Genomic DNA, 8,403 nt, shown 5'->3' on the forward strand with positions numbered 1-8,403 from the left:
GTCAGGGTTGTGTAACATGTCAGTGCTCTTGGTTTCAAGTTAACTCTATTTCTCTGTCGTTTGACAAGAAAATAAAGTTATGAAAGCTAAAACGGGGTCAGATTCAAATCTGCCGTATTCACGTTATTATTTCCTTTTATTACCATTGAAGCGCTGAGGTTAGGAAAGAAAAACAGAGAGGAAGTTGGACTACACATGTAAAACATTTTGAGAGTACCGCACGCTGTAATTAAACATCAGTAATCAGTTTTCAAGCCGACTCCCAGCTCTTTTTTCTGATGCGTCTCAGCTGCAGAAGCAGAGTTCAACCTTTGTTGTGGTAGCTCTTAAGCCCCAATCTGGACAATCCCTTAAAAGTCTACCCCCTAAAAAAATTGACAGCTAGCAATCAGAGAAAGCCAGGAGTGCCCCTTTTGCTCTGAGTGATACCAAAAATACTATCACATCTGAAACTGCAAACAAACTGGGTTCTTTTCCTTCTTTTTTGGGAAAGTCGACCACCCTTTATGTTTCCTAAAATAAAAATGAAAGCACCCTATAATTACATTTGAACTTGACTCAAATGGTGTTTACTTACACAAGCTAACACCTTTCGCACCTGTCAGACAGCTGACTTGCACCGCCACAGTGCCCACAAATATGTTTGCACACGATGATAAGCAAAGAAAAAAAATCAAATTAATATTATATAACATAAAGTAGGCTGTGACTAAGCTAATGATGTGCTATGTCACTGAAAACATTTAAACTGTAGCCTATAACGGAGATTGCACCATGGGTCATAGCAAAAGAATTAATAAAATAATAACTTTCCCTCTCGGTGTGAATAAACAGATTTATGTATATTTCACATCTAGATACTTTGGCATAGTTTTTATGCCTTTCCTAGTGGTCACTTTATATTAATTATAAAGTAATATAAAACTTCATTCACTCCAAAGTATATGTACGGTGTGGGAAAAATAAATTCAACTTCAAAAGTTGATCAAACTTTGCAGACTCAACTGCATTTGTATCTTCAATCCACAAATTCCAACCTCATGGTGGCACCACGGGAGCGTCTGGAAAATAAAAGTGAGGAACTTTTTTGGTGGCTGGCAGTGGAACAAAAAAAAAAAAAAGGAAAACTAAAAAGACCCCCCCCCCCCCACACACACACACACACACGCGCACACACAGAGACACATACGATATGAAATTATTGGACGGCGTGATCCAAAACGTTGCCAACATGTTACAACCATAGTAATTCAGTTTACCCTTATCAAATATCTAAATAGGTCAATGACCTGAAGATATGAGATGAATACGTAACGTCTGAATGTGAAAGGAAATGCGACAATTTCAACGTCATTTCTCATTATCCAACCAGGTCATCGCACATTCCAGCTGCAATAACACACATAAACACACACAAACATGCACACAAAGACTTAACTCAAAACTAGAACATCTGCTTGAAACATCATTTCAAACTTTTATTTTTTCTACCAAACAGTGACTCTACTTCTTTGAAACAATTAATTCAAACTGACAGAATTGTTTGAAAACATCTTTTCACCGTTTATTGGTGTTTGGGATGGTGAAATCACAAAGGTTTCCACTCTCTACTTTGATTTCCTTTACTAAAGACGACTGGCTGCCTCTGCCACTCACAGAATCACGGCAGCAGTGAGCCAAGTGGATATCGTGGTTTCCGCAGGACACGCAGCTTTGTCAGCGTCTGCATAGCTGCACCGAGTGCGTGATCTCAGCCTGCATGAAAATGTGCAAAAACGGTCAAGGGACTCATGTGCGAACTCTTCTTTCAACTAAAGTCAAACTATTGGCTGAACGGCATATAGGCGTGTGGGATACTTTGATAGGAAGTGGCATGATGCCCAATGTCAACAGCAGATTATATGTCTTGAACATCTGGAGAAATTCTTAAGGGGTCCCACGCACGGGACATTTTGGAGATCCCAAAGCGTCCCCGAGCACTGACGCCAAATACTCATCCCCTCGCTGCGCGTAACATAAGCACATCAGCAGACTGTTGAATATTATGTAAAAATGAAACTCAATGCCACTGCCAAGCCATACAAATACAGTAGAAACTGACAATATTACCTAATCATCTTTACAATTTCAAATGTACACAATATGTGGTAAAGATATATGCAAGCGGTACATACTGTACCAAGTGCACGCAAGTAAATAAGAGGGATGGAGCCCAGATATTTTTCTCCTTATTCATCTAGTCCCACACATCAAGTCTGCATCTTCCTCAACTGACACGCTATCGTTTATGGTTTAAAAAAATGATACGGTACAACATACTGGATGTGGATTGTGGAGCTTCCAAAATCAAAAAAAGGCTTGTGCGGTTCATGTCACAGGCCGTCCACTCAATGCGTGGGGGCAAGTTGCAGCTCAATGTCTATTTTTTTTCTCAATAGTCCAGTACAAGTCATTTTTCAGACACATCACACAATGTGCCTTAGTCAAAACGTTTACCATTAAGTGAGTAAATGTTGCATGATATGATATGATTTAAAGAAAAGAAAATGCAATCAAATTGGAAGCTTGCCAGCATCCTTTATTTGGTGTGAAAGGTCGGACTGAATTACCGTATCTTCCGCACTATAAGGCGCACCTAAAAACCTCCAATTTTCTCAAAAGCCGACAGTGCGCTTTATAATCCGGTGCTCCTTATATATGGACCAATATGAATTCGCGGATGAGGACTAATTTATTAAAGTAAGCCTTACGTGTTTATTTTGTTTATTTTATTTTGAGCAACGTTGAGTTATTGATATAATGTTATTGTTTTCACTATTTCGAATGTTACTATATTGTGATTGCATTAACGTTTGCGCAACGTTGAGTTATTTATTCTATGCGCCTTATAATCCGGTGCGCCTTATATATGGACAAAGTTTTAAAATGGGCCAATCATTGAAGGTGCACTTTATAATCCAGTGCGCCTTATATTGCGGAAAATGCAGTACTTTTGTTTGCTGACCTCTTGCAATAAAAACAAATTTACAACTTGGACTATATCCTTTGCAACATTTGAACTTTAACTAAGCATATATCCTCTTCAAGATGCTGTCTAAAAGGAAAATTCAGCCATAATAACCTCGTGCGGCAGTATTGCAGAAACAAAATGGAAAACACAGAGTGCCAAACCAAAAAACAGGCGCCTTGAGCATGAGGTGAAACACAAAGTGCAGACATGCAATGAGCCCCAGGAGTTTGAAAAGGTGCTTATTTGTGAAAGTAATCCCTTGTTTATCCTTGAGGTCCAACTTCCAGTTCAAATGTTGCATAATTGTCCTTATTTTCAATAACCTATTCATCTAATAGACGTCAAACCTGTCAACGCTGTACTCAAATGAACTTGAGAAATCCATTATTTTATCCCTTTGACTTTATATAAATGCTGACTGGATGATGCGGAACTGAACATCTCCCCGTCTTCTGTGTTCTAAGAAGTAAACATAGACACCTTAGTATGCCAACAATGCATCACCCTTTCTTTGCTTCTACTGGATCTCATAGCACATCCCTCCAAAGAACTACCTGGAAAAATCATTAAAACTTTGTGTTTATTTTGGAGGACACAGAGGTGCTCTTTCCTACCGACTGGCAGGACGAACAGGGATTGCCATTGCAGAAATCCAGAATGTTTATAGTGGCATTAGGGTTGAAATTAAGTTATAGTCAATAAATAACAGCAGGGGCTGAAATGGCACAGGAAAGGTTTTGTTATCAAAGTCATTAAAAGGCTTGTGGCATAAGTGAACCTAAAACAGACTAAATGTTCTGCTTACCATTTCAGAGCGATGATTAAAAACTTCAGTTCAGATGTGCTGTTTTTACTAATATGGGTAAAATGTGTGGCAACATTATCCTATTGGATATTTTATGTTTCTCCTCAACATAATAACTTTCCTTTAACAACTGCATTCAACTTTCTGCTGATTCTGTGCAGCAGTCTCTGATTAAGTTCATTTCAAATCCAGTTGAGGTGCGTTTGGTGTTTGTTCCAAGCCTCAAACACATCTCCTGGAAATACAAGCTTTTTGAAAAACCACGGGTTAGGGAAAAAGGAGGAAAATGTTCCAGCGTGACATATGGAGGAGTTTAGGCAGTATTGGGTGACAGTGCCACAAACCACCACACAACAAAAGTATATATTATTGTGAACTACTGTTTGCGTGTGTGTGTGTGTGTGTGTGTGTGTCAGACGCCGTAATGAGTCTGTTTGTGATGCAATTTCTGGAATGTGTTTAAAACCGTAAGTTTGTAAGGGACACCCATGTCGTTGCCCATTATTTGTGCAATTAAAGATGTCTTTTTTTCAGTGTTAGAAGAGAAAAACCTGTCAGCAATTATTTTTTGGTGAAGCCATTGTTTGACTACTACACACAACAAATAAATTTTAATCTTGTATTTGGTGTAATCCTAATGTGTGTTGTATTTAGATGATAAAATCAGCATTGCCACTTTTGGCAGTTGGACTCTGTTTTTTGTCGTCATAGTGAATCAAATGTCAACTTTTCTTTGTTGCTGTTATTGAATCTTGAAAGCTTGAAAGTTTTTAAATCAATTTTCAAAGTTTCTAGCACCACAAACATTTTGTTACCAGATGCACGCTGTGGGAGGGCAAGCATGAGGTAATCACTAGCAGTAAATAATTTTACACACTCAAATAAATATTACTGTAGAAAATGTGTTATACAGGCTGGTTAACAACATTTTGAACAATTGGGAGCCCAGTAAAAACTAAAAGCCTGATTTGTTCAATTGGCGCACTTCTTGATATGAAGAAAACAATTTGCTGATGTGTGCGTATATGAAACTGAAAAGAAATTCCCAGCATGACGCAGAGATGAACCAAATTCCCAAACAAGCCTATTGAGGTTTGCGTTGGTACGAAATTCAGACTATGCCACTTTTTACACCTGAGTACAGCTGTGCTGTCTTGGAATTCATGAATATAGAGCCAAGAATGTAAAAAACACTCCTCTAGATTTTTTTTAAAAAAAAGGTAAGGGCCCCCCAGAGGACAATTGCTGCAGTGCACTAAATGGCTTTTTATTTGTTCGCCATGTTTGAGTGATATCCTGTGGTATCCATAGAACATGTGCTGCGGTTTGGGAAAAGCTACCGGGGTCCGCGGCCAAGAAAACAAGAGATAGCTGAATCGACTTAAAAATAGACTATAATTCATTTTAACGTTCATCAGCAGGAAGGTGGCTTCATTCCAACAATTTTAATGCTTCAACCTAGATGGCCTGGCCTTCTTTCAGCAGAAGCTGACAGGCAGTACATCATGCTGCATGATGACCAGGGTACAGCTTATAGCTCACACTTAATAATCGGTGACATAATACAAACAGAAGGGGGGGGAAAAATCGGCAGATTCATCACTTAGCTAACACATTATATAGGAATTGATCGTTTTCATGTTGACGTTGCGTTTATGCAAAGGTGGCTTCCGATATCAGCAATAGATAAGTTATGATTTAATATAAAACACTCCTCCAAAAAAGCAGTACACATGTTTCCTATGTCGGAGGTTTTAGCAAATGACAAATATTGGAGGCTGGACATGCTTGAGACCCACTTGGCCAAACAAGCCATTTCCCCAGGATGCTTCACATTTGCTGGAGTTTTAAGAAATGTTTAGTCTCCACGCTAATGAAGAAAGAAGAAATGTGGTAGCTGTCTCTTCAGCTTGCAGGCTTCCGCTGCTGGGCACTCCAAAACACACGTGTTGGGAATTAGGCTGACGGCTATAGTCTTAATGTGGAGCCTTCGTTGAATGGATGCAGCCCTGGCAGACTTAGGCTCATCCCCCGCTGACAGAGTTGACTGGAAAATCTGCATCCAGTTAAATGCAAAGACAGTCAAAATTTGAGAAGTGATCAGAGAGAAGATCAGTAGCAATTTGGGACCAAGACATTTTCCCCTAACGAAAACAAAGCTATTAAGGAGGAATTGACAGATATACTTTGAAGGACATGTTTTCTATTGGATGACACAACATTTTGACTAATCTAATTATATTGAAGTTTTCATCACATTGAGCAATATTATTCAGTTCCATTGTTTAGTCCCTGACCTATCTGAAAATATATCGGTCCGGACAGATCCATCTGTATTGCATGAGTCTCCATTGTGATCAAAAATCTAAAATGACAAAGTGCCTGATTTCACAGAAAGGACAGTAAAAGCTTTGTGACCACCGAGCATGCACAAAGAGAAAAGGAATTAAAAAAATCGTCTACGCTCAAGTGCAAGTCTTGTTGCTGACTCAATAGATTCAGAATCAAGGTTATTCATTGATTAGGAAACAAAGATTTGATATTTGTAATAAGATTACAATCTTGGGTATGCCGTTGGTCGCACCCAGTGACTAAAGTTACGTATATCGTGGCCACTATTTGAGTTTTGTCATTCACTTTGGTTTGAAAATGTGTCATTGAAAATGTATTTTTTTTTTTACCCTGGATATAAATTTATATCACTTTTTATCTTAATGATTGTGATTATGCTAATAATAATAATAATAAGCAGAGTGGTAAGATAAGGCATCTAAGGTGCCAAACTAAAGTTGTTCACACTACATATTAAAATAATTCCCTCTGTAAGAGTTAATACAAACCGCTATGCAAATATTCGTGCTCGTCTTGAAATTTCCTTTCACGTGATGGCTGGTCAATGTCTCCATAGACATCTGGCAACACAGATTTTTTTCCATCGGTGCGATGATCTGTTGCCTTTTTTTTCTTCTTCTTCACTTGATGAGCTTCAAGGCCCCAGGGTTTTCTAAACACTATGGAAATGTAAACCAGTGATGTGTTTCCAACAGTATTTACCATCGAGCTGCATCGTGTCATTGAAATCTGCAGCCCAGCAACCCCATAATATCTTCAGACAGTTCGGTGAAAGCTCAAAGGTCAAACTTTTGGATAATGTTCTTTGTCTAATTGTCTTTTAATTTAGCAACACTGTGTTGGTCCAATCTTAAAGATTCTAGAACAGATGCTGAGTAAGGCGAGGACTGAAATCTGATTTGACAAAAACCTACATTGTTCCCAAACAATAACATTGGTCTGGCAATCCTTTCGATGTACTTTTGACAAAAAAAGAGATAGAAGCAACTACAAAGTCCATTTTGCAGAAGATGTCCCCAATGAAAACATCAGAGATTTCTGCATCTGGCTCGGATACACAATTTAGACGATCGCTTCTTTTGGTTGAACCCACCCTTTTTTCATTAGAGCAAAATTGCTGGAACTTGTCAAGCTGAGCATTGATGAAATACATCAGAGCAATTGCCAAACATTGGCCAATACAACCATTGGGCAAATAAACCATTGATTGGCGTTCCAAGTAATAGATTGACCAAGGCAAACAACTGTCACTGACAGCAGAACATTTTGGGAGCTGAAAAGAAAGCTCCTTGAACATATTGGTGTTTTATATCACATCCAAATGTAATAAAAGCCAAAATGTGTCTTGTATTACATTCTTCTTTTGACGTCAAATGCGAATGGGGCGTACAGCAATTGTAAAAAAAAGCATTAGCCTCAGTTGCCCAATACTTTCGGAGGGAGCATGTGAATAAACCACATATGAACAACATGACTTCCAAGTGCTATAATGCTTTTAAAGCTATTGACGTACATTATAACACATAAACTTCTATATATTCAATCTTTTTTTCTTTAGTTAACAACGATCTAAGCGACTTTGACAAATGCTTCTGTTCCCCTTCCCACTAGTTTCACATCCACTCCCTCTTTCTAGGCTTTCACAATGAAACCCTAACAGAAATAAAATGACTGCGGTCACGAGTGCTTGTTAGCGTCACATTCAGACCTGCAACTACACACTTTGTATGAATTTTAAACCTGCATACAGTATAGGCTTGCTGGTTGTACAGTGACTTATTAGCTTGGATGTGAATGTTTATAGAGGAAATCACTACAGTGGACGTTCTGAGTCACAGAATACAGACCAACCAAAACTCCTTCCTCTCTTCAGGTAGTGGGCCCCTGTCATGGCAGATCCGCAGGTTTGGACCATCACCATGGAAAGTATGGTTCCTGCGGTCCGTTTGTAAGGACAACTGCACAAGACCAACAAAGGCGCCTTTCATTTTGCTGAAGGTTTGATCGCAGAAGCCTTTCCTGGGGATATTATCCTGTAGCCAGCTTGAATTTGTGTGTTACTTGTTTATGTTTAAACATTTCATCAATTTAAGTGTAATCCATCATTTTGACAAGGTATGCAGTGATTCACGTTTATATAACAAATACTGCAGACAGCATTGGGATGAGAATATAATGGGTTGTACTACTGACATGAACAAATTGAATTTATGTTTTACTGTTCTTTGTCGCTCAT

The sequence above is a fragment of the Syngnathus typhle genome, linkage group LG16, assembly GCF_033458585.1.
Source record: "Syngnathus typhle isolate RoL2023-S1 ecotype Sweden linkage group LG16, RoL_Styp_1.0, whole genome shotgun sequence".
Classification (NCBI taxonomy): Eukaryota; Metazoa; Chordata; class Actinopteri; order Syngnathiformes; family Syngnathidae; genus Syngnathus; species Syngnathus typhle.